The 26620-nt window shown below is 43.8% G+C and overlaps 1 protein-coding gene across 1 annotated transcript in view; it reads left to right on the plus strand.

The window, feature by feature from the left end:
• LOC147731320 (bestrophin-1-like) overlaps positions 1-26620 on the plus strand; it is a 240912-nt gene that overhangs the window by 169379 nt on the left and 44913 nt on the right. The gene's annotated exons all lie outside the window — the stretch shown is intronic.

Below are 26620 nucleotides of genomic sequence, written 5' to 3' on the forward strand. Positions count from 1 at the left end.
AACCAAATAGTGTTATTGTCTTAATAATAATTGCTTCGGGAGAGCTCTTACAGGCTAGTTCTTTTGTCAGAATCAATAAAAGTACCAGTGTTCAATAACTGCACGTCATTGTCAAGTAGCTCCCGATTATGCATCTTAGTGATTCCTTGTTGGTTAATCATAGAATATTGGATTATGATTGTCGACCATTATAATACTTGCCCCTCACCAGGCGTCCCTATATAATATACTCTTAATTCAATACCCTGATGATACCGCCTCGTGACTTGGCACCTTCTTAACACTGGCCTGATTGATGCCATTTTGCAATGCTATAATAGAAGTACTTTAAGCCATTTAAGCTAAGCCAAGTATTCTCATAGCAATTTTTTGGAATGCATAAAATAAGACATTGATAACAATACCTTGAATGCCGGCACATGATAGGGAGTCTCTTGCAATACTTGCTCCTAACAGGATGAGCTTGCCTCCTCCTAATTCGGCGCCCTTACAGTGCCTCCTAATTACTGCACGAATTTGCCAATACATGCTCCTAAATGAGCAACCGTAGAAGAAAGATGCAGGTTTAAGTGAGAACCCAAAACACTGTGAGAGAGGGTCTTAGAGCCAGTCCAGAAATTAGTTATGTACTTGAAGCATTGTGTACTGAAATAACAGACTTGGCCAGCCTGCAGAGATCACAACATCCAACCCAGTGCTTCAGTGTTGTGTCCTGATAAATATATTTTGCTGTGTTGGCATACAATTTCTAAGGCTTACAGAAAATATGATGTTTAGTTGTGTCTGAATATAAATGTCTGGGAATATGAGTTCTCTGCTGAGACATAATGTTCTGCACTCAGATATTATGTTTTTTTATTGTGATATAATGTTCTCCCGTTGCTGACCTCAGATATAATGTGTCCTAGAATATGATGAGCTGCTGTCAGATGTCTGGTTTTACACACAGATATGATGTTCTGTCTATCTATGAAATCAAGGAAACTTGATTTTGCAGCCTCTGTGAATCCAGCATAATTGAAGATTTACCATATTTTCTCCATAAACCATAATGTACTGCGTAATCTGCTGATTTCAGATAACAAACTTGTTGCTAGAATAAACTGGTCAAAAATTACAACATTGATGTATGCCTTCCCGGATTACCTATACATTCTAGATTCAGAGTTATAAGAGCCGATAGTCTGCTTCCTGATTTAGGTGTATAATCGAATTGCTATCTAGGTGAGCAATCAAAGTATTAGGCATCATTTTGGGTCACTGTTGGAGACAATTATTTATTTTAGCAACATTTTCAAAAGGGTTGACAGAATAAAGTAAAACTACATACCTTTGTAAACTCAGTTTATTAGTTTTCGTAGGGGCTTTTTTCTCTCAGGAATAGGTCCCAGCAAGTCACATGGTGAACACACAATAAATGCCACGTTGTCCCAGGAGACACATTCTAAAACTGGCTTGTATTGTCAGAACAAAATAGGAGCATAATTCATAAAACAAAAAAACAACACCTCTATATCTTGGTAAACCACAATTTAAAACTGTTTAAACACTTTTTTAAATGTATGAACCACTGAAAACTCTTTTACAGCAATACTTTTTGTTTTTAAATTTAACAGATGAATAATTATATTTAATAATATTTTCCACTAGTCCAGCCATAGGTATTGGCTCTGCATTGCTCTATCCTGTCTTGCGATTTAGGGCCTGATTTAGAGTTTAGCAGATGGGATACTCCGTCACAAACATGACGGGTGTACCATCCGCATTACAAGTGCTATAGGATGTAATACATGTGTATTACAGCAGACGCGATTTCCTTGATGTTTGTGACAGAGTATCCCATACACCAAACCCTAAATCAGGCCCTCAATGTTCTATCCGAATATCCATTATGTCCTGGGATAGAATGTAACTTTGATTGATATAGTCTTCCATTTCTGTCCTTAGATATGTTATTCTGGATTTTTCTTGAGATGTAATGTTTTGCTGGGAGATATAATGCTCTGTAATTAGATCAAACTGCCTGACCTCAGATATTTAGCTCCTACTAGTTATTCAACATACTGTTTCTGTCCACAGACATAATACTCTGTTGGATGATATAAGGTACAGTTTGTGCCATAAATGGTCAAATTCGGGTTTTGTCTTGAATTAGTGTTCTTTCCTATGGTGTTCACTTTCCTCCATTTCAATGTATATGACTTTGATTCAAGCGATAATCTCCTGGCTCTCTTATCTCTGAATTGATATATAGTATTGATGATCTTACTTTTAATGTAATTGTTGGACTTGGCCCTTTTGGCAGGTTCACTCATAAACTTTTTGCATTATCCTAGCCTTTTTGTGTGACCTGGTGTTCGTGGTTCTTGGCCTCTGGGCACTTTAGCACTATGGTCCAGCGTAAAGTGCGTGTGCTCACTGTGTTACATTGGTAAGATTGGCCTGCCCTCCCATAGGACTGCATTAGGGATTCCCTGATCAGTATGTGTCAGTGGTAATTCATGGTATGGGAGGAGCAGAGTGGGCGAGTTTAGTATGTATGAAACTGTAAGGAATAAATGCTGCGCAATGGTGTGCGCAGATTTATTATGACTATTTGAGAAATGCCACTTTTAGAAGTTGGCATTTCTGTGTGCTATGTGTCTGCCTGCCTGATGTGAATTGCATGTCTTGCTTCTGAGTGACAGGGGCTGGGAGGTGTGTGTGGCTCCAGGAGGGACAGGGTGAGTCAGCACTAGGCTGAATAGGACATCTGTGCTGGGAGCAGTGGGAGGAGTAATCCCCTGACCCTGAATAGGACTGTGCCAGGCCTGGACAATGCTGGCTCCGCCCCCTGGGGCGAGTCTGATCACCTAGCCCCCACCTGACAAAGGGGAAGAGGAGCTTGGAAAACAAAGTGCTTCAAATCCCCCCTGAACCAGTTGCATCTAGTTCCCCAAGCCCTGCTTTGCAGACAAAGGAGGGATATGGTATAATTACTGGGGCTGTGACCCCATGAAAAGGTTCTGTTCCTGACTTGCTGGGGGCTTGCTGCTGCTGGGGCCCAGGAGGAACCGTCATGGGGGCTTGCCTTCCTGCTGGAGGGCCCTGTGTGCTTGCCTCCCTGGGTCCAGCTATGCCCCTTGGACCTGGAAGAACTCTCTGCTTGGACCATTGTACTTTTCTTTTGTTAGCCCTGTGAGCGCTTTATTTAGATTTTCCCCAGAAGAGGTATGCGTGGGTTTTTGCAGCGCTGTGCTCGTCCTGTTGGAGGGAATCCCGGTGTGAGGGATTCCGCTGTGATGCTGATTGCGGGTGCCCACCCTCTTTGGCTTTTATTTTATTGCGGGTGCCCACACACGTTTTCTCTTATTTACCTAGCGGGAGCCTACCCCGCTTATGCTTTATGTTATTCGCGGGTGCCTACCCTGCATGGTGCCGCAGAGTGAAAGAAAATCACCGCCAGTCCGAGCAGGAAGTCTGGCAAGGCTGTGCCTGTCCATGGGCTGGGCTTTCAGGAGGAAAGGGAAGCCACGCGTGAATGATATCCCGCCCGCCGAGAAAAGCCTTCCGGAGCCTCGCAGGCTAAACGTTAAAGTCCCAGGATGGGGCCCGGTTGAAGTGAGAGGAAGTAGCCGAGGCCGCCGATGGCAGCACGGGGCTCCCTTGAGCGAGGGAAGACCGGCGATGGTCAGCGGGGCTCTCGTAGTGAGGAGAGAGCCCCACGTAGTGCTGGCCTTGCAGAGGGAACATCAGCTGTCCGTGAGGAGACACTGCCAGAGGGAAGGAGGAGATTCCCCGAGCAGCGTCCAGAGAGTCCCGGTAAGTGGTGGCTCCAATGTACGTCTTTTAGTGCCTTACAGGGCACAGTGTTAGTGCCTGAGCGGTTCCGCCGTTGCGGCCGCTCCAACGATGGGGCATATTTGTTTTTAGTGCCCTAGTGGGGGTCCAGAGGGCCAGTGGTCCCTGTACCTTCCCCCAGTTAGGCTATTTTCTATAGCTGTCCTACTTGCTAGAGGGCAGCTGCACCGATGGGGGCAATTTTGTTTAGAGAGGCCCAGTGAGGCTGAAGAGGCACAGATGTGCCAGGCCCCCTTTACTTGGCTTATTCACAGCTGCGCCGCAACAGCTCGGGCAGCTGCAAAGGTTGTGGCATATTTGTTACTGAGTCCCAGTGAGGACCCATGCCTACAGTGAGCTTCACAGCTGCACAGAAATTAGTGTCAGCTGCTACGTTAAGGCAGACATTTCTTTGGGGGCATTTGGAATGAGATAGGAGTGAGATGCACTCCTCTGCCCCAGCGCAATTGCGCATTTGCGAACTCTACTGTATTGGCAGCTGACATTTGGGTCATAGGGCATTTGAGCCCTCTAAGAAGGCCGGTTGGCCAGAGGGACTGTTGGTTTGAAAGGGAGCCAGGCCCTAATGTGATTTATGTGGTGCTCAGGAAATGTGATTCATGTACTGTGTTTTATGCACCTGATTGATGCCTCTACTGTGGTTTATGTTTTGAGGTTTTGCATACTTGGTTTATGCTAGTGAGATTATTCTCTACTGTGAGGTATGCCCCTAATGTGAGTTATGCTTAGGAGGTTATGGCAGGGTAATGCTGGGTACAGTGTTTGCCAGTAATTACTGGTTGTGTTCTACTTTTATTATATGTTCTACATTTACTATGTTTACTAAGTGATGGTTCTGACAGTGGCCCAATTGGCCCTGTCAGGTGTATATAATCCCCTGTAAATATTTCCCAGTATCAGTTGGCAAGGTATATATTGTGAGATTACTATTCTAATGTGTTTATGATAATACAATGGCTATTTTTATATATAACCTTGTGTGGAGTTCCTTTTTTGGTGTGCCTAGTATGTTGTTGCTGTGTGTGTGTTGCGCAAACGCTTTACACATTGCCTCCGGGAAAAGCCTGACTGCTCGTGTCAAGCTACCAAGGGGGGTAGCAGGGGTTATCTTTGGCTTGTAACTCCCTTGCCCTGACTAGAGTGGTGGCCTCTGCCTGGCTTTAGCGCAAGCCTTTGCCAACCAGAGATCCCATTTCTAACAGTAATGGTTTGATAGTGACCTAAAACCGAATGTTTGTTTCAGGATTATATATATTTATAATGTGCTGATTCATTTCTTCCAGTAAATGTAACGGTTGTGGCGTAAGAAAATAATTTCTATAACTGTTTTGGCATATGAACAAAGGGGCAGGCATGTTCTAACCTTAAAGGTGACATTCAGTTTCTGGTACTTATACTAAAGTTGCTGCTCTAGTTTACACCCAAGCTAAGACTCTGCGCTTCCTACCTTTGTTGTTTCTAAAAATGTAATGTTGTGAATAAGTGTTCATCATTTCAGTCAGCAAACAAATATGCTGGAACCAAGCTGCCCCAACTGAATTGGGTCACATAGGCTGAAACTGGTATTGGATTGCTTGTGTTCTGGTTCATAGAGGATCTGGCTTGATAGTCCACATTGGACTCTTCCTATTGGAGCTGAATCATGGCAGATTTGCATATGGTTATGTCTAGACTGAGGGGCATTGTGGGCAAATAAACAGTGGGCTAGGATGCGGCCCAGAGGAGTTACCAGTCACTGAGATTAAGTCAAGCATTTCATCTACCACATTTTGTATTCTTCAGTGCAATGCCCTAAGTGTGACGAGTAAGCCCAGACGTGGGTCCCATGCTCACTGTGCCACCGAATACAAACTGCATCTGATTGAAAAGGCCCAACTAATCAGAAACTGCTCTTGGGGCGCTTGTGTTCTAGTTCAGAAAGGACCTGGCTTGATTTGCATATGGCTGGGTCCAATCTGAGGTGACATAGTGAGCAAAAAACAAAAGACTGGGATGCGGCTGCAAGTAGTATTTTATTTCTTCCATCACATTTTTGTATTTTTTAGTACAATCAGATACAGTTGAGAGATAAAACAAGAGACTGTGGCAAATCTGAAAGTTAATTCAAGTGTTTAGCTGCTCTCATTTCTTACTAAAATTCATTATCCTGAATAAAATAGCATGTGTGCTGCTGGATTCTGGGGTAGCCTAGAATCTTTGTGGCCCAAACATTATTCTGTCTTTTTCTAGTACATTCTGCTGAAACTGAAAGTCCTCGGAAGCTCTAGGGCAGCACACCTCACAGAATTAACCTCTTGATTGATTACTTAGCAAATTAGTATGTTAATGACAAAGATTGAGACGTGCAGAGAGATTGCTGTGTCGCGTCATCACACCTCCTAATTTTTACTGTGTATTAGAAATGCCTTGGTTAGGTTTTACTAATGCTGGCACTGTCATCAAACATTTATGCAGCTAGGTTTACATGGATGCCTATAAACCTTAAAAGGTTGTGTGCAGGAATCCAGTCACAGTCCCAAGGAAGAGACTCCAAAAAAAACCCAGTTAAAATATCATAGAAGTACTCAGAATTTCCTGATATACCTAGTTTGAGGTACTGGGTTCTTGTTTCAGTACTCCCCTCACATACTCTTTTTGCCTGGTTGACATTGACTGAGGCGTACTGGGTCCCTGCTAACCAGTTTCCCAGTACCAGTGCTCTTTCCCTAAAACTGTACCACCATTGACACAACTTCAGCAAGCCCTATAAGTCCCTAGTAAATGGTACCCCCGGTGCCTAGGGCATTGAGACTGAAGAGGGTTCAATTGGGCTGCAGCACAAGTATTGTTATCACAGAGACCCCGCAACTAGACAATGCCATTGAAGGCTGCACGATTTGGTGCTGAGAAAACTGAAGAACCGACATGGCATGCATCCGTGTGCCATACCCCCATACATTGCATAAGGTATAGGTAAGTTATCCCTATTGCCGGCAGGGTGCACTATATCCCTTGTGTGGACATAGCTGCATGAGCAGATATGACCCTGCAATATCTGAGACATTTTTGGATATTGTAAAAGCCCAGGGAAGCCATAGAGAGTACATGTGCTGTATACTTGTCATTCCGAGTGTTGTTGCTGCATGATGGCTTCTGACACCAACCAGCTTGTCTTATTAAATCCTCATTGATGCCAGTGTTGAATGTATTAATAAATGCAAACAGGAGACCATTTTAGAGGGTCCCCTGAATACCTCCTAAGCACTGGTGTTGTCTCCGACTCCCCTCAGTCAGCCTGCCACCACAAGACATGATTCTGACCTCATGTGGGTGAAGGCCAGCATTCTCCGAGGCCAGAGACGAAGCCTGCTGTGAGAGAAAGTGCTTCACACCTCCTTCAGGCCAGGATGGCCTTCTAGAACAGAAAGCTTCAAAGCGATGCTGCCTTTGAAATGCGACCCAGGCTGCTACAGATAGTTGAGGATGCCAACCCCTCCCCCCCCCTTTCCTACTCCACATTGGCCGGAGGACAGGTGGGATTATTAGTTAAATTAGGAAGTGGGTCCCTATTTAGCCAGCATCACCCCTAAGTTGGGGCAGGTGATGTGGAGCCTCCATCCTGGTTTGTGAGGAATTAGTCAATTAGGGTCAAAGTAGTGCCCCTTCCTACAGCAAGTGGTCACTTAGAGTGTGAAAACACCCTAAAGGGAGCTAGCCCATTCGCTACAACCTGTCAATCCCTTTAACCCCTCCCATGCTCATGATGAGCTCAGCTCGTCATGAGCCACATTTCTCGTGTGTTCATGACGAGCTGAGCTCGTCATGACCTTTAGAACGCTCGCACGCTGGGCAAATTCCCCTGCTGTGCGAACATTCTAAAGAAGCGGGTGTGGTCATGGCGAGCTCAGCTCGTCATGAGCACACGAGCACTGTGCTGCATGATGAGCTGAGCTCGTCATGAGCACGGGGGCGCTGTGCGCGCCCCCCAGCACAGCAGGGTAATGTGCCCAGCAGGGAAGGGGTTAACACCCCTACATTTAGTATTTAGGGGCCATCCCTGGACCCTGAACTTACATTTGGCAAACAGAGAGAGTAAAATGACAAAGAAGAGCCCTGCTGCAAAAAGTTGAAGCCAACCCCTGCCTGCTGCCTTAAGAACTCGACAATCGTGGTGTGATGTCCTGTCCTGCAAATGCGAGGCATCCAGGAACCCCGGAGTTCCTCCAGCCTTCTCCAATCATCAAAGAACACCCTTGGAGTGGAGGTATCGCTCCCCTGCAGCTGCAGGTATCTAATTGCAGAATTCGGTTTTACCGACTTGCTGCTCCCCGGCAACTCTGACACAGTACTCAAACCAAAAGTTGTACACCAGCTCCTGAGGGTCAGATCTGTCTTCCCTCCAAGTTGGGAGACACCAGGACCTACTGAAGCAGTGTCGCAGTAATACCTGTGGTACCAGACCCTCTGCAGTGTACACCGAGACAAAGAGTCCAATCCAGACTCCAACTGCCCAGGAAGCAATCACCCATCAAGGGTCGCCAAGACTCCTGAGATATACTTTGTGAGTGGCCTGGCTGTCCCGGAATTGCTTCTCCAAGCTGCTTGCTCCTGACCGCGAGGAAATCTTGACGCGCACCGCCCGGCTGGCATATCTGCTTTCGGGTAGTCCTTAGTTCTTTGCCACCTGCACTCTTGAGTGGGACCCCTCGGACTGAGCTTTAAGTATTTAAGTACTTTTGTGCAGTGTGTTTTCATGTGACCCCCTTCTTCGTAGCGCACCAGCTACCAGTGACCTCAGCATCCTGCTCCCGGCCCAATCTGGGACGCTCCTGAGAATCCGCTGGTGGAACATTGGTCCTGGCCTTGCTACTTACTTAAAACCCAAAGGTGAATCTTGAAATCCAACTTTGAAATTTTTATATGTATTTTTCTCCTTTCTCCCATTGACTTCAGTGATCCGTAATTATGCACAAAAGTGATTTATTTTGTGAACTTGAAAAATTCATATCCTAAAAAGTACTTCCTGTAGAACAAAGTTCTTGGTCTGAAAACGTACATACAAATCTGTGTTATTTTTATAAATTTGCCTCGGATTTATTCTTGAGTGTGTATCTTATTAGTTGCCTCTGTGAGTACAAAAAATGCTTAGCACTATGTTCTGATAATTCTAACTGCTCGCCCACATTACCACAAATAGAGCATTAGTATTATCTACTTTTGCCTCTTTATACTAATCTGGGTGTCACTGGACTCTCTGCTTAGTGTATTTCATTTTAGTGCACTACATAGATAGCCAGTGTCCTACACTTTGTCATAAGTAAGCCTGACCAGTTGCCATTCTAAAGGGAACATGGTAACATAATTGTATTATTATGAGGCAAAAATATATATTAATATGTTACATTGAGTAAAATCTATAGGAGGGTTTGATTCCACCCTCAGCTTCCCATACAGGAGGTCCATAGTTTTCAGTAAAAAGAAACATCAATGATCTTCAGCCATCTTTAATAACCTGGATCCTGGTGGATCTTACGATTTGGTATAGCAGAGATGAATGCAAAGCACTTTAAAACTTACTATAAAGTGATGTTATTTAGATAATGTAATGTTCCATATGCCTTTCAGTGCCCTGTCACTGAGATTGTGGATGATATAAAATGTATATTTTCTCCAAGCTGAATTCAGAACATAACCAGCATGTGCTGACCTTTTTGCAACACTTGTGGGTTAGTAAACTATTTGGAAGATAGAAAAGTGTGTATTTCACTGTATTTCACTGTTGTGACTTGTCTCCTGGGTAGGTGGGAGTTACAGGAACAAGTGCTAAATTTCAAGTTCACACAATTTTCCTACTTTCGTATATGTTACAAAGCGTCTTAAGATTTTCCGTTTTAGTTCCATAGCTCAGATAGTATACCCAGTTAAATGTAATGTTTGACTCGAGGAAAGAATCATTTGTAGCATTCAAAGCTTTATGGGATGGCTGCACTACTCAGCCGAAAGCAGCAAATAATTCTGAACACAGTCACTTATAACAAACCTTGCACCTCTCCAATCCCAACTTCATTAAGATGTAGAAATGCACCCTTTGTCTTTTTCATTCACTGAAATAAATGGAGTTTGTAAGAGAATTTGAAATATTTGCAGTCAGTGGCTCCACTATTTGGAAGATAAGGCAAGACTCCTTGAGACCTTTAATCATACCATAGTCTATGTAAACCCCAGACTCAAGCCAGTTGAAGATCATTTAATACCATTTTATTATCACCTTTCAAACAGGGCCACAGTTAGAAAACCAGACAACTTTATTCTGCAAGATCTGACACTAACCATATGCCTGCACCTGTTGACAAGACTCCATGTTGGAGAGTATGTGTGAAAGTACTGCAGTGGTTAAATGCACAGTAAGTTACAGAAGACCTATGGGCCCCAGGAATTCTTGTGTTCGGTAGACAATGAACCTACTAAATCTTACTTTTATTATTCTATACTCTGGATAGCTAAGCACACCTAGACAATTATTAATGCATCCATCTATCTAGACGTAGTGAAAAATAGTGACATTTGGTTATGACGGCAGCTGGGGGACCATGGAAGACAAACACATAGCCCTAGTACTCAGTGCTTTGATGGTGTGCCATGCCCAAAGCAAATGATGTTCTCCAGCATGTCCTATGTTATTGCATCGATTGGAGTACCTTCTACATTAGAATTAGGATAAGGTTTTCTGAATCTGGTTTATTGTCTTTGTAGTGTGCCTTTATCTGTAGTGAGTAATTGCAGCACTCAGTTTACATCCGGATTTAGAAAGACCTCATATGCGGGGTTCCACAAGGTTCCTCACTAAGCCCGACCCTCTTCAACGCATACATGATCCCTCTAGCCAGCATCATCACTCTCACTATATCAACGTCCTCAACTTCGATGATGACTCGCAACTTCACTCTCTCACGGACAAGAAACTCCGTACCCAGATCAAGTTCAGTGCCGGCATGACTGAAATCGCCCACCGGATGAAGGCCAACTGTTTAAAGCTAAACACAGTCAAGACAAAAATCGTGATCTTCGAAAAGAGCACATTGCCGTGGGACTCTACCTGGTGGCAAAATGAGCTCAGACTGACCCCCACCACCCATGCCAAAAACCTCCGGATCATCATCAACAGCAAACTCGACATGACTGAACAGGTCAATGCCGTCACTGCCTCATGCTTCATACCTGAAGATGGTGAGAAAGATGCTGTTGTAATTATGTATTATAATGCCATATTGTGTTCCTACCCTTTTTGTTGTCCTTTTCCTTGCCCCATTCTCCTTTTCCCATCTGGTAGCTTGATGTTTACCAATATTCCAACAGCCGTTGGAATGTTGGTCACAAGTGGTTGTGAGTGGACTCGAACAGCTGAGGTGGCTCTGAAGCAGTCGTCCTTCTTCCTAAATAAAAGGAATTTGAGTTACATCTGGCGTACTTCTTGTTTTTAACAGATGACTGGGCAGGAGCTTCGATGAGGTGAGGTAAGGGAGCAGCCTTAAGGCACTTGGTAGAGCCAAATTAAAACAAAAGGTCCCAAAACAGCATTTTCAACTACTGTTTGGTGAGGGTTTAGCAGGACAACTCTATTTTGTTTGGGGCACTTAAAATCCTTACACTTTTCCTGCATACATCAAATGTTAATTGGGATAAATAGACTAAATCAGGCATGTGGCTGAATTTTCTTATGTTAATGCTTTGCAACCTTCTTCTGATACTCACCATTTGTCTGCTTCAACCAGTCACCATTTGCTTCTTTTAATTCCTCTTTGACCTTCTCAATGTGATGTTTGCAGGTAGAGATGGCCAAGCACACACTAACATTACAGCATCAAATATCATTTACACTCAATTGTAGAGTTTTTAGGAAATAGAAACACAAATACACACTATATGATGGGAGCTTGAACTTGACCCGGTACCAAAAATGTTAACTTTCTATGATTTCAATGTGAATTTTATCCACATTTCGATTACCCCTCTGTCACTCATCTTTGCACTCATGCATTCATTTAACCATCCACTGACTCATTCTTGCATTCACCATTTGATACAATCACATCAAGAGTTTTATCTTCCAAGTGCCATGGGCATATTTGCACAGCATTACTGAGATTGTTTGAGCTTGCCTTGAGGTTAACTAACCTCAGGCAAGTTAGCCCTCTGTGGGTGTTGTGTGTACTTACGTGTGTGTGTACATAGGTGTGTATATATATATATATATATATTAAAGCTCTAACTCGCCTCGTATTTCAAAGAAAAGAGGCAAAACGCCGAAACGCGTCTGGTCGCTGTGGGTTTCGAAATAAAACTGTGAACCCGCTCCTGAGAGTCCTTCCTCTTTTCTTTGAAATACGAGGCGAGTTAGAGCTTTAATTTACTGCGGGAGGCACCATCCGCGGAAGCACCCGTCCTTGAGTGCGCGAACTAGGTGCAAACGAGGGAGCTTAAATATATATATATCAATCATACTCCTCCATACGCTGTAGGATTTCCCCCATAGATGGACACAGACCCAGGTTACGTGCAAAAAGCTTCTTTATTCCTCCTCACTTGTCGCCATATATGTATGTATATATATATATATATGTATGTATATATATATATATATGTATGTATGTATATGTATGTATGTATATATATATATATATATATATATATATATATATATATATATATACATACATATACACATATATATATATATATATATATATATATATATATATATATATATATATATATATATATATATATACTCCGTTCGCCACCTCCCACTGGTAGTGCACTCTTTTCGGCGGGTGCTGGTTACGGTCGTGATGGACCGATTATAAATTGAAGCTCGTTTTTCCTCAAGTCTCCCAAGAGAAAATACCGCACTCAAGTTAAGGGGGCTCACACAAGACTTTAATTGGCAAGCTAAAGAACAAACGTTTCGGCATAGAGCCTTCCTCTGTGTCATTTGTTTAAATAGAAATACAGTGTTTATAAAGCATTATTCAAAAAGAACAGTGAAATGAAAAAGGGACTAAATGCCTCTTACGAATTTAGGTGCCATTTTGAAGAGGCTTTCTGTCTACTTGTCTTCCTATGGAAGCATGTTTATATTTTATGTAGACAGCTTTTGCTGTGATCACATCGTAAACTTTTTCAAGCGCTTAGATGCCCAAGAACATTCAATATGTTTCTCCTCCTACAGAAATTGCATAGTTACGATGTCAGACCACACACTTAACCACATGTAGCCGTGTATCGGCAAATGCCCCTTTTCAGATTGTCATTTACACTAAATTTACAAAATTCATGCTATTTACAACATGTTAGCGAAACTTCATTGATTAAAGAACATTTCAATTTCTAGCAAATCATATGTTTGATCCGAAAGGTGAATGCAAAAATTAATAATTAATAAGATTGTACACAGTTTTTATAAAGTACAAAATCCATTTCAAATCTTAGGGAAAATCTGATGCGGCAACAATCATTAACTTTTCCCTACCTCTAAATTCATTGATATAGGTCTCTTCATTCATCAATTATTAGTTTTATCATCTAATTATTTGTTCATTCACCTAAATGTACCCCTCGTTCCTCCCCACAGTTCAATCCTCTAGGATGTTTTGTTGAGAGATCAATAATGTACCTTGACTCAAGGCATCTGAGTATTCGTAATCTATCGCCTCCTCGCGGATTTGCTGGAACAGAATCCAAGCCAAAATATTGTAGCTTGGTCCTATCTCTGCCATGAAATTCCGCAAAGTGGCGGGCCACTGGATATGCGGAGTCCGCTTTTTCAATTGCCCTCTGATGTTCTAAGATTCTGATCTTCAATTGGTGAATCATGCTGCCAATGTATTTTAGGCTGCAAGGACAAACTAGGCAGTATACTGCATATACAGTACTGAATGTTAAAAATTTCGATATGGCCTTTGTCATGCCTGTGTCTGGTACATTGTAGTTTAGGACCCTTTGCCTCTGCGCACAAGCATTGCACCTGCTGCAAGGATAGAATCCCCTCATCTCTCTCAATGTGTTAGATCTTTGCTGTGTAACATCAAGATGGCTCATTACTAGCATATCTTTAAGCGATCTAGCTTTACTAAATGTCACCAAAGGATGAGGTGGAATATCATCCTTGATGTCACTATTCGTTTTCAGAATGGACCAAGGTTTTTAAGGAGTTTCTTTAAATGGTTGGCCTCTGAAGAATAAGGGGTAACCATTCTGAATTTACCTTCGTTACTACTCTTGGTCCTACTGTTCTTTCTACCATCCATTAGGAGTTTATCCCTAGGAATGCGTCTCTTTTTCAAGTAGTGTGCAGTAATACCCTCTCACAGTAAATCTTGCCACACTCTCAGACGCGGCTACTTCGAAATCTTTCTCTCTTGTACAATTTCTTTGTAGCCTGAGAAACTCCTCATAGGGGATACTCTGGATCAATTTTCTCCGATGGCTACTCCTGGCATACAAAACTGAGTTTCCGGCAGTGGTTTTCCAGAATAGCGCAGTGTGTACGGTATTGTCTTCCACAAACACCTTCAGGTCCAGATAATCCGCTGCCACTGGATTTACTGTTCCTGAAAAGTGGAGATTCAAATCATTCTCATTTAAGGTTTTGATATATTCATGAGCTGATGCTTGAGTACCCTGCCATACGATGAACAAGTCATCCATATATCTATGCCACTGCACTACCCTGTAATCACACACAAACAAGGGGGTATGTGGAGTGCACAAACACAACAAAGGGAAATTCCCAAGTTTGGAAAAACTGCCCTCACTCACATACCGAAGTATGTGACATGCTTCATCATAGGGCCTGCTACAAACGCCCTGGTGTAGCCACATCCAGGGCGGAGCATTAGGGAGGGGAAAAAAATAATAAATTCCACGTTACAAGACGTACAACACAATCAATACGTACAACGAGCAACATACATGAGTGATAAGATGTGCAAAAGAAAACCTCGTGGATCTGATGTGAGTGCGACGAAAAAATAGTGCAGTAAGGATGTGAGTTAAAACTGATTAGGGGTGCCAATAGAAAGAAATACTTTATTAGACCCAATTATGGTACCCTTATCAGGATTAAAAATAAAAGAGGATGGGAAAAATGTCTTATTGATAAAATGAGGTTCCTCAAGACTTCCCTCCTACCACTGCTCGAGTCAACATGTTTCAACCGCTTTCCTTGTGCCCCGAAAGGTCACTTTGGTCTTCCTCAGGACTGTCGCAGTCAAATCCACCAATTACCCATGCCGTAATTCGATCATTGGGTTTCCCGAAAGGAGTAGGTCTCGAGGATCCGTACTCTTCTGGGTATTTCAATTGTTTAGTGGAGGAAATGTCCCCAAGAACTAGGGGGAGACATTCACTGGAAAAGAGTACGGTATAGTGAGAAAAAGATGGGAGCTCGTCCCCCAAAAATTACTCAATTCCACCCTGAGAATAATAATTAACTCAGGTCATTCTCCAAATCAGTAAGTGATTTCAACAGTATTCCACACACACACTCATTAGTATATCATTTAAGTAGGGATGGTCTTACTAAACCTTCCACAAGATTTACTTCAATTGCTAATTATGAAGTATAACAAACGATAAGATCTTGAGTTTAGTAGCACACTAGCGAACCCCTGGCCCAGCCTGGGACCCCATGCGTCCGCACACACTCCACCCGTAAACCAACATGTTCTATGGCAAATAGTAAAAGTGCTCCAATGAGGCTTGTCAGTTTGAATCAAAAGACTTACCGAGTTTATGGAATACATAAACTCGAACTGGTGTCCGTTCGGGAGGTCTGCCCGTGAACACAATCTGGAAGGGATAAAGCACGCGTGGTAACTAGCAATATCCCTTAGGTCTGTGATGTCGGCGTTCAATATTCTTGGTATATCGCCAGGATTTTCCGAACCTCCCCCCGTTCACCTTACCGTTCAGTACGGCTAGACCTGCCCACAGCTACTCGGACCAAGTGACACCGCGTAGATGACAGATGCGGTGTCCGTTCCTGTATTTACTGGTCCGGTTCATCTGCGGTGTCTGACGTCACGAACGTAGTGACGTTGCGGCGTCAGCGTGAAAGAGCGGCGGGACCTTCGGGAGTTGTAGTTGTGTTTCACTCCGGTCCCCCGATACTTCAAAACTACCTCTGGGTTTGCGAAAATAACGGGCCCCATATTGAATATCTGGGGTAAACACATAGGGACTCCTATGGAGTCAGAGGACAGCGAACAAACCCAATTCAAAATCTAAAGGAATGTATAGCGTGTGGTGTATTACCAACACGGGCTGCTAATGGCAGGAACCGCCCCCGTAGGTGATAGTAAAAGGACCTAATGATAACTATCTCTCTACCCACCGCTAGTACGAGATGGAGCGATGAGTCAGCTATGGGACTCAGCCTACTCTGGAGTTGCAGGTATTTTGTCGCACTTTGTCCCAAGTGTGTTGGTTTCTCAGTAGAACACTCTCTAGAGCAGATGAGAGAGTGTGGGACAGGAGGATGCCATAGCCGTATAAAAGGGGATCAATTATTTACAGTTGTCTTCCCAATGTCTGCCACGGGATCTCGTCATTTAATCCCACTATATTGCTTCTTAAACGGTAGACCCATCGTTGTTTTCGCTGCAGTAGTAACCTTTGATCCTCTATGTGATGTCTGCTTGGTTTTATTTTCTCAATCACAGTCCATCTGATGTCTTCTATGCTGTGTCCTTGTTCAGAAAAGTGGGACGTAAGTTTCGTGTTAGTTTTTCCACAACGTATGGTACTCCGATGCTCCGTGATTCTGGTTCGTACTTTTCTGCTGGTCATCCCTACATACATTTTTTGGCAGGGACAAGTTAGCAGATAGATCACTCCCTGGGAATTACAATTGGTGTGTGATCTCTGTTCTCAGGGAGTGTGGAGTCCTAGATTGAATGAAGTGGAGTTATTCGTCAGGTGGCAAACACTACATGCCCCACAACGTGTGTGACCCATCACTTTAGGTAGACCTGTTACTGTAGAATTCTCTCACGCTGATCCCAGGTCCCTCGGTCTGGTATGTATCAAAAGATCCCTCAAGTTTTGACTGCGTCTGAAGGAAAATAGGGGTGTCTCAATTTTCATGCCCCCTGTATTGAGAATCTTCCAATTTTTCAAGACCAATTTTTTGATCTGTTGTTATGCCGTATTAAATGTGGATACAAAAACCGGTTTCTTGGTCTGAGGTCTCATGTTTTTAGACAAGAGAGTTTCACGGTTGGCATTGAACGCTCTCTTACGTGCTCTTTTGATGACTCGGGTAGGATACCGCCTCTGCTGCAGTTTCGAGGTAAGATGTTTAGCTTCCTCAGTGAAGTCATCTTTATCGGAGCAATTCCGCCGAATGCGGAAGAATTGTCCCACTGGTAAGTTCTCCCGTAAGGAGCGTGGATGGAAACTTTCAAAGGCCAAAAGGGCATTCTTGTCCGTTGGTTTATGGAAGACCTTTGTTTTTACAATGCCACCACTGGGTTCAATCACTAGTTCCAGAAAAGGTAGGTCGGTCTTAGTGACAGTTGAGGTGAAATGGAGGAACGGGTTTTGGGCATTGAGCCACTCCAAAAAAAGGTCTACAGATGTTCTCTCGCCCCTCCATATCACTAAGACGTCATCTATATAACGTCTACACAGCCTCAGGTTGTTCGACCATGGTCCACTAGTGTTCAACACTGAGAGTTCTTCAAATGCCCCCACATAAAGTCCGGCAAGGCTCGGGGCAAAAACACTCCCCATGGAAGTGCCATGGGTTTGGAAATAAAGTACCCCTTCAAATTCAAAAAAGTTTTTGGTGAGGGCTATTTCAGCCAGATGAAAAATAAAGGCACGTGGGGTTTGAAAAGGCCAGTCTTTTTCAAAGAGTAGGGACTCGAGGACCCTCAATGTCTCACGTTGAGGAATGTTTGTATAGAGGGCCTCTATGTCCAGCCCTATCAAGAATTCATGGTCAGGGTCGAATGTAACATCTTTCAACACATTTAAAATTCCAGAGTATCCCTCAAATAAGTAGGTAGAGCTGAACCATTGGCTTTAAGAAGAAGTCGCAAAATTGCGAGAGAGGTTCAAGCAAAGACCCCATCCCGGAGACGATAGGTAAATACAGGAACGGACACCGCGTCTGTCATCTACGCGGTGTCACTTGGTCCGAGCAGCTGTGGGCAGGTCTAGCCGTACTGAACGGTAAGGTGAACGGGGGGAGGTTCGGAAAATCCTGGCGATATACAAAGAATATTGAACGCCGACATCACAGGCCTAAGGGATACTGCTAGTTGCCACGCGTGCTTTATCCCTTTCAGATTGTGTTCACCCGGCAGACTTCCCGGACGGACACCAGTTCGAGTTTATGTATTCCATAAACTCAGTAAGTCTTTTGATTCAAACTGACAAGCCTCATTGGAGCACTTTTACTATTTGCAAACAAAACAGGTGATGGACAGAATGTGTAAATAAATCCATTTTTCTTAAGGAAATGACAAGAGAAATGACAAGATAAATGCAATTCATAATGTTGTTTTTAATCTACAGCTGCTACAAAAATTGTTTCTTTTTTTAAACAAAATGCATAACAGTTAGTTACATGTTTTATATGAGTAAGAATCGATATAATTGTATGTTCTATATATATCTTCACCTTTAGATATTGTGTGGCTGCTCCAGGAAGAAGGCGCTGGCCGCCGAAACGCGCGTAGAGATTGAATTTTCATGCCACCCATCTAATATAATTTTTAATGTTCGTAAATTGTTAATTTGTGATTGTCAACTGTACCCTATGGACCTTTTTTACTGTTATTTTAATGTCATATAATGAACCTCTTTTTACTTGTGTTAATTAACTAATAAAAACGTGTTTTTTAAGCAGCTGTAGTCCATTGCTATATATCTTTTGATCTTGTGGAGATTCACTGTGTTTAATTGCCTAGGTTGTTACTTCTCAAATGTACTATTTGCAAACAAAACAGGTGATGGACAGAATGTGGATCAATGTCACACATTCACCCCAGTCCAAAGATCTGGGCCCAAATCCATCGTTTTTTTGCACTCCACACCACCCTGGGTTAGACAATGGCGATATGCAAATCAGCTCTGACCCTGTGCCCCATGGGAACAGTCCAGTCCGAACTACAAAAGCCATGTCCTTCCCAGAGCGGAATCAAGCATCCGAGGACCGGACCGGTTTCGAGGTAACACCTCTCATCAGCCCGGCTAGCTCGACTCCAGTGGTGTGGAGTGCCTGGGACCCACGTCTGAGCATCCCCAGCGCACTTATGGCGGTAATTGCAAACAAAACAGGTGATGGACAGAATGTGGATCAATGTCACACATTCACCCCAGTCCAAAGATCTGGGCCCAAATCCATCATTTGGGCCCAGATCTTTTGACTGGGGGAATGTGTGACATTGATCCACATTCGGTCCATCACTTGTTGTTTTTGCAATTGCCGCCCTAAGTGCGCTGGGGATGCCCAGACGTGGGTCCCAGGCACTCCACACCACTTGGAGTCAAGCTAGCCGGGCTGATGAGAGGTGTTACCTCGAAACCGGTCCGGTCCTCGGATGCTTGATTCCGTTCTGGGAAGGACATGGCTTTTGTAGTTCGGACTGGACTGTTCCCATGGGGCAACAGGGTCAGAGCTGATTTGCATATCGCCATTGTCTAACCCAGGGTGGTGTGGAGTGCAAAAAAACGATGGATTTGGGCCCAGATCTTTTGACTGGGGGAATGTGTGACATTGATCCACATTCGGTCCATCACTTGTTGTTTTTGCAATTGCCGCCCTAAGTGCGCTGGGGATGCCCATACGTGGGTCCCAGGCACTCCACACCACTTGGAGTCAAGCTAGCCGGGCTGATGAGAGGTGTTACCTCGAAACCGGTCCGGTTCTCGGATGCCTGATTCCGTTCTGGGAAGGACATGGCTTTTGTAGTTCGGACTGGACTGTTCCCATGGGGCAACAGGGTCAGAGCTGATTTGCATATCGCCATTGTCTAACCCAGGGTGGTGTGGAGTGCAAAAAAACGATGGATTTGGGCCCAGATCTTTTGACTGGGGGAATGTGTGACATTGATCCACATTCGGTCCATCACTTGTTGTTTTTGCACTTTTACTATTTGCCATAGATCATGTTGGTTTACGGGTGGAGTGTGTGCGGACGCATGGGGTCCCAGGCTGGGCCAGGGGTTCGCTAGTGTGCTACTAAACTCAAGATCTTATCGTTTGTTATACTTCATAATTAGCAATTGAAGTAAATCTTGTGGAAGGTTTAGTAAGACCATCCCTGCTTAAATGACATACTAATGAGTGTGTGTGTGGAATACTGTTGAAATCACTTACTGATTTGGAGAATGACCCGAGTTAATTATTATTCTCAGGGTGGAATTGAGTAATTTTTGGGGGACGAGCTCCCATCTTTTTCTCACTATCCCTTACTCTTTTCCAGTGAATGTCTCCCCCTAGTTCTTGGGGACATTTCATCCACTGAACAACTGAAATACCCAGAAGAGTACGGATCCTCGAGACCTACTCCTTTCGGGAAACCCAATGATCGAATTACGGCATGGGTAATTGGTGGATTTGACTGCGAAGGTCCTGAGGAAGACCGAAGTGACATTTCAGGGCACAAGGAAAGCGGTCGAAACATGTTGACTCGAGCAGTGGTAGGAGGGAAGTCTTGAGGAACCAAATTTTTTCAATAAGACATTTTTCCCATCCTCTTTTATTTTTAATCCTGATAAGGGTACCATAATTGGGTCTAATAAAGTATTTCTTTCTATTGGTACCCCTAATCAGTTTTAACTCACATCCTTACTGCACTTTTTTTTCGTCGCACTCACATCAGATCCACAAGGTTTTCTTTTGCACATCTTATGACTCATGTATGTTGCACGTACTGATTGTGTTGTACGTCTTGTAACGTGGAATTTATTATTTTTTTCCACTCCTAATGCTCCGCCCTGGATGTGGCTACACCAGGGCGTTTATAGCAGGCCCTAGCATGTCACATACTTTGGTATGTGAGTGAGGGCAGTTTTTCCAAACTTGGGAATTTCCCTTTGTTGTGTTTGTGCACTCCACATACCCCCTTGTTTGTGTGTGATTACAGTTACCTCAGGGGGTCTGGGGTATTGGAGTATAAACTATTTTGGCCCTCTCCCCTTTTGCGTGTGGATCAGTTTAAGAGCGGCAGCTTAGCCGCAGGGGTTTGAAATCTAAATTTGGGGTAAGACTTGAGCACACACTACTAGAATTGGCCTCCTGGGTCTCCACCCTTTCCGGCACTCTTCCACCTACATTTCCATCCATTAATTAGCTTCACCTAGGCAGTAAACAAGTGGGGACAATAAACGGAAACCCATAGTGTAACCACATTGACATTAGCAGAGTTTGGTCCTTTGACTAACTACATAATCACTACCATTATGGCATTGATTCCGGGGTTATCATTTGGGGATGACATTGTTTCCGACATCCTCGCAGAGCCCTCCCTCTTAGGAGATAGTACAGTAACTGCAGCTTTGGCACAAGGAGAAGGTTGGGATACTCTGTTGGAGCTTAAGAAAGCACAAGTGAAGACCATTCTCCATGGGGCAATCCTAACAGAGTATTTAAGGATCAACGCAGCCCCAAGGGGTCTCTTGGTTACCAACGAACCGCTCATTTTTCTTGAGGATGAGGATTTTCGACGAGATTGGGCCTTAGTGTCCTGGAAATGTACCAGATATTGGCTGGTCCTAATTATTCGGACAGCTAAAGTCTAGCAGACGCCCTCTTAATCAAAATCCAGGCGACAGAGGCAGGACTCCAAACTGAAATTGTAATGACATCTTTCAGTCATAAATTGGAACACATTAATACTGAACTCGGAGAATACAGAGACCACCTGATTCATACTAAAATCTCCAAACTTCAAAAAGATCCGAAGAATTTTTTTAGAGAAAAGGTTTACCCCTATACATCCAATGAATATGCCAAACAAAAGATGTCAGAGGGTAATAAGAGTTACCAGCAGGGCCGCCCCCACCAATACACAACTAGCAGTTCAAGCGAGGATAGCGGAAATGAATATCAACCCAAAAGAAGAGGGCGAGGCCGTGGGAACTGGCGAGGTCCAAGACCACCATTTTTTCACCAATCTTTCCAACCATATCCTAATCAGGCTTACAATTGGCCTATGATGGGATACCAACCCTCGGGGCCCATTCCAGAATCAAACCTTCGACAATCAAGGATTCCAAAACCTGGAATTTCAGAATCCCCAATTTCAGAACTTCCAGGGGCCTTTTTTAGGGAGAGGCCGGGGCAAGGGACGTGGCAAACAGAAACCAGTAACACGGGTGAATTGGTCCGACCAAGATCAAGAAATCACCCAACGGGTAACCAGGAGTATGGCACAGGGAACCACACCGAGCACGAGCCGAGAGCATCTCTAGTGGTGAACCTTTCGGGACATCTCCTGACTCCTGTGGAGGAACAACTCTTGAACAAGGGATTGGGTTTTGTGCCTACCTACTACCCAGACCTCTTCAAACTCCGACAAGATTTGGCGGTGTTCTTTCGAAATCTGAGATTGAAGGTATTCTTTGAAGATCGGAATCCCAATAAAGACATCATTGGCGATACTCCCTTTCGCCCAAAATCTACATTCACACCACAACTGGCGTTACTTCCCCCACAGATTGCGGCCTTTGAAGAAGCAGTGGTTCATGATCTGGAAACCTCTGCCCTGAATAACTCTGGTCATTATTCCAACTTATCCAACTGTGAAAGAGAGAAGCACTGAGAGCACTAGGGAATAACAAAGAAATTATCCTGAAACCCGCGGATAAAGGGGGTGCCATAGTGGTGATGGACGTAGCAGCCTATCGTCAGGAATGCACCGCCTTCTTTCAGACCCTAGGGCCTATCAAAAACTTAAAAATGACCCTACTTAAGAGATTACAAGGGAGATTGTGAGCACGGTGGAAGAGGCAAGGACGAATGATTGGATCACTGAAAAGGAAGCAGAGTTCCTCGTTAATAAACATCCGAGGATCCCTTATTTTTACTGCCGCCCTAAAATACATAAAACAGCAAGGCCCCCTCCCGGTAGACCTATTGTCTCCGGGATGGGGTCTTTGCTTGAACCTCTCTCGCAATTTTGCGACTTCTTTTTAAAGCCAATGGTTCAAGCTTTACCTACTTATTTGAGGAATACTCTGGACATTTTGAATGTGCTGAAAGATGTTACATTCGACCCTGACCATGAATTCTAGAAAAGGGCTGGACATGTAGGCCCTCTATACAAACATTCCTCAACGTGAGACATTGAGGGTCCTCGAGTCCCTACTCTTTGAAAGAGACTGGCCTTTTCAAACCCCACGTGCCTTTATTTTACATCTGGCCGAAATATCCCTCACCAAAAACTTTTTGGAATTTGAAGGGGTACTTTATCTCCAAACCCATGCCGCTTCCATGGGGAGTGTTTTTGCCCCGAGCCTTGCCGGACTTTATGTGGGGGCATTTGAAGAACTCTCTGTGTTGAACACTAGTGGACCATGGTCGAACAACCTGAGGCTGTGGAGACGTTATATAGATGACGTCTTAGTGATATGGAGGGGCGAGAGAACATCTGTAGACCTTTTATTGGAGTGGCTCAATGCCCAAAACCCGTTCCTCCATTTCACCTCAACTGTCACTAAGACCGACCTACCTTTTCTGGATCTAGTGATTGAACCCAGTGGTGGCATTCTAAAAACGAAGGTCTTCCATAAACCGACGGACAAGAATGCCCTTTTGGCCTTCGAAAGTTTCCATCCACGCTCCTTACGGGAGAACTTACCAGTGGGACAATTCTTCCGCATTCGGCGTAATTGCTCCGATAAAGATGACTTCACTGAGGAAGCTAAACATCTTACCTCAAAACTGCAGCAGAGGGGGTATCCTACCAGAGTCATCAAAAGAGCACGTAAGAGAGCGTTCAATGCCAACCGTGAAACTCTCTTGTCTAAAAACATGAGACCTCAGACCAAGAAACCGTTTTTTGTATCCACATTTAATATGGCATCACAACAGATCAAAAAATTGGTCTTGAAAAATTGGAAGATCCTCAATACAGGGGGCATGAAAATTGAGACACCCCTATTTTCCTTCGAATGCAGTCAAAACTTGAGGGATCTTTTGATACATACCAGACCGAGGGACCTGGGATCAGCGAGAGAGAATTCTACAGTAACAGGTCTACCTAAAGTGATGGGTCACACACGTTGTGGGGCATGTAGTGTTTGCCACCTGACGAATAACTCCACTTCTATCAATCTAGGACTCCGCACTCCCTGGGAGCAGAGATCACACACCAATTGTAATTCCCAGGGAGTGATCTATCTGCTAACTTGTCTCTGCCAAAAAATGTATGTAGGGATGACCAGCAGAAAAGTACGAACCAGAATCACCGAGCATCGGAGTACCATACGTTGTGGGAAAACGAACACAAAACTTACGTCCCACTTTTCTGAACAAGGACACAGCATAGAAGACATCAGATGGACTGTGATTGAGAAAATAAAACCAAGGAGACATCACATATAGGATCAAAGGTTACTACTGCAGCGAGAACAACGATGGGTCTACCGTTTAAGAAGCAATATAGTGGGATTAAATGACGAGATCCCGTGGCAGAAATTGGGAAGACAACTGTAAATAATTGATCCCCTTTTATACGGCTATGGCATCCTCCTGTCCCACACTCTCTCATCTGCTCTAGAGGGTGTTCTACTGAGAAACCAACACACTTGGGACAATAGATAATACACAACTGCACAAATTTATGAAGGGTATTATCTTTATGGGTGGGCATGGAATAAGGAATACCTACCATTAGGTGGCTACTTTGGCATACACTAATTTACCTCGCTGTTCCTCTATTACTTTAATGGGGAAGCCTGTTTTGCCATAACTAGCCCCGTAATAAATGAGCCATATACCATGGGGTATACTTTAATTGATCCATCCCCGCATTATTGGGGACAATTATTCAGCCTGGGTGAAGCTACATTATTCTGATGGATATACACCATACATTACTTCTTATAAGGAATGAGTGGTATTTCTGATATCTATTGTATAACATTTAATATTTTCACCATTGAAACAAAGGGATGACCCTTGATTCAAGTGCGACAAAATACCCACAACTCCAGAGTAGGCTAAGTCCTATAGCTGACTCATCGCTCCATCTCGTACTAGCGGTGGGTAGAGAGATAGTTATCATTAGGTCCTTTTACTATCACCTATGGGGGCGGTTCCTGCCATTAGCAGCCCGTGTTGGTAATACACCACACGCTATACATTCCTTTAGATTTTGAATTGGGTTTGTTCGCTGTCCTCTGACTCCATAGGAGTCCCTATGTGTTTACCCCAGATATTCAATATGGGGCCCGTTATTTTCCCAAACCCAGAGGTAGTTTTGAAGTATCGGGGGACCGGAGTGAAACACAACTACAACTCCTGAAGGTCCCCCCGCTCTTTCACGCTGACGCCGTAACGTCACTACGTTCGTGACGTCAGACGCCGCAGATGAACCGGACCAGTAAATACAGGAACGGACTGTCATCTATGCGGTGTCACTTGGTACGAGTAGCTGTGGGCAGGTCTAGCCGTACTGAACGGTAAGGTGAACGGGGGGAGGTTCGGAAAATCCTGGCGATATACCAAGAATATTAAAAGCCGACATCACAGACCTAAGGGATACTGCTAGTTACCACGCGTGCTTTATCCCTTTCAGATTGTGTTCACGGGCAGACCTCCCACACGGACACCAGTTCGAGTTAATGTATTCCATAAACTCGGTAAGTCTTTTGATTCAAACTGACAAGCCTCATTGGAGCACTTTTACTATTTGCCATAGATCATGTTGGTTTACGGGTGGAGTGTGTGCGGACGCATGGGGTCCCAGGCTGGGCCAGGGGTTTGCTAGTGTGCTACTAAACTCAAGATCTTATCGTTTGTTATACTTCATAATTAGCAATTGAAGTAAATCTTGTGGAAGGTTTAGTAAGACCATCCCTACTTAAATGACATACTAATGAGTGTGTGTGTGGAATACTGTTGAAATCACTTACTGATTTGGAGAATGACCTGAGTTAATTAATATTCTCAGGGTGGAATTGAGTAATTTTTGGGGAACGAGCTCCTATCTTTTTCTCACTATCCCTTACTCTTTTCCAGTGAATGTCTCCCCCTAGTTCTTGGGGACATTTCCTCCACTGAACAATTGAAATACCCAGAAGAGTACGGATCTTCGAGACCTACTCCTTTCAGGAAACCCAATGATCGAATTACAGCATGGGTAATTGGTGGATTTGACTGCGACAGTCCTGAGGAAGACCGAAGTGACCTTTCGGGGCCCAAGGAAAGCGGTCGAAACATGTTGACTCGAGCAGTGGTAGGAGGGAAGTCTTGAGGAACCTCATTTTCTCAATAAGACATTTTTCCCATCCTCTTTTATTTTTAATCCTGATAAGGGTACCATAATTGGGTCTAATAAAGTATTTCTTTCTATTGGCACCCCTAATCAGTTGTAACTCACATCCTTACTGCACAATTTTTTCGTCACACTCACATCAGATCCACGAGGTTTTCTTTTGCACATCTTATCACTCATGTATGTTGCTCGTTGTACGTACTGATTGTGTTGTACGTCTTGTAACGTGGAATTTATTATTTTTTTCCCCTCCCTAATGCTCCGCCCTGGATGTGGATACACCAGGGC

This window comes from Lissotriton vulgaris, chromosome 2_1, assembly GCF_964263255.1.
Source record: "Lissotriton vulgaris chromosome 2_1, aLisVul1.2, whole genome shotgun sequence".
Lineage (NCBI taxonomy): Eukaryota > Metazoa > Chordata > Amphibia > Caudata > Salamandridae > Lissotriton > Lissotriton vulgaris.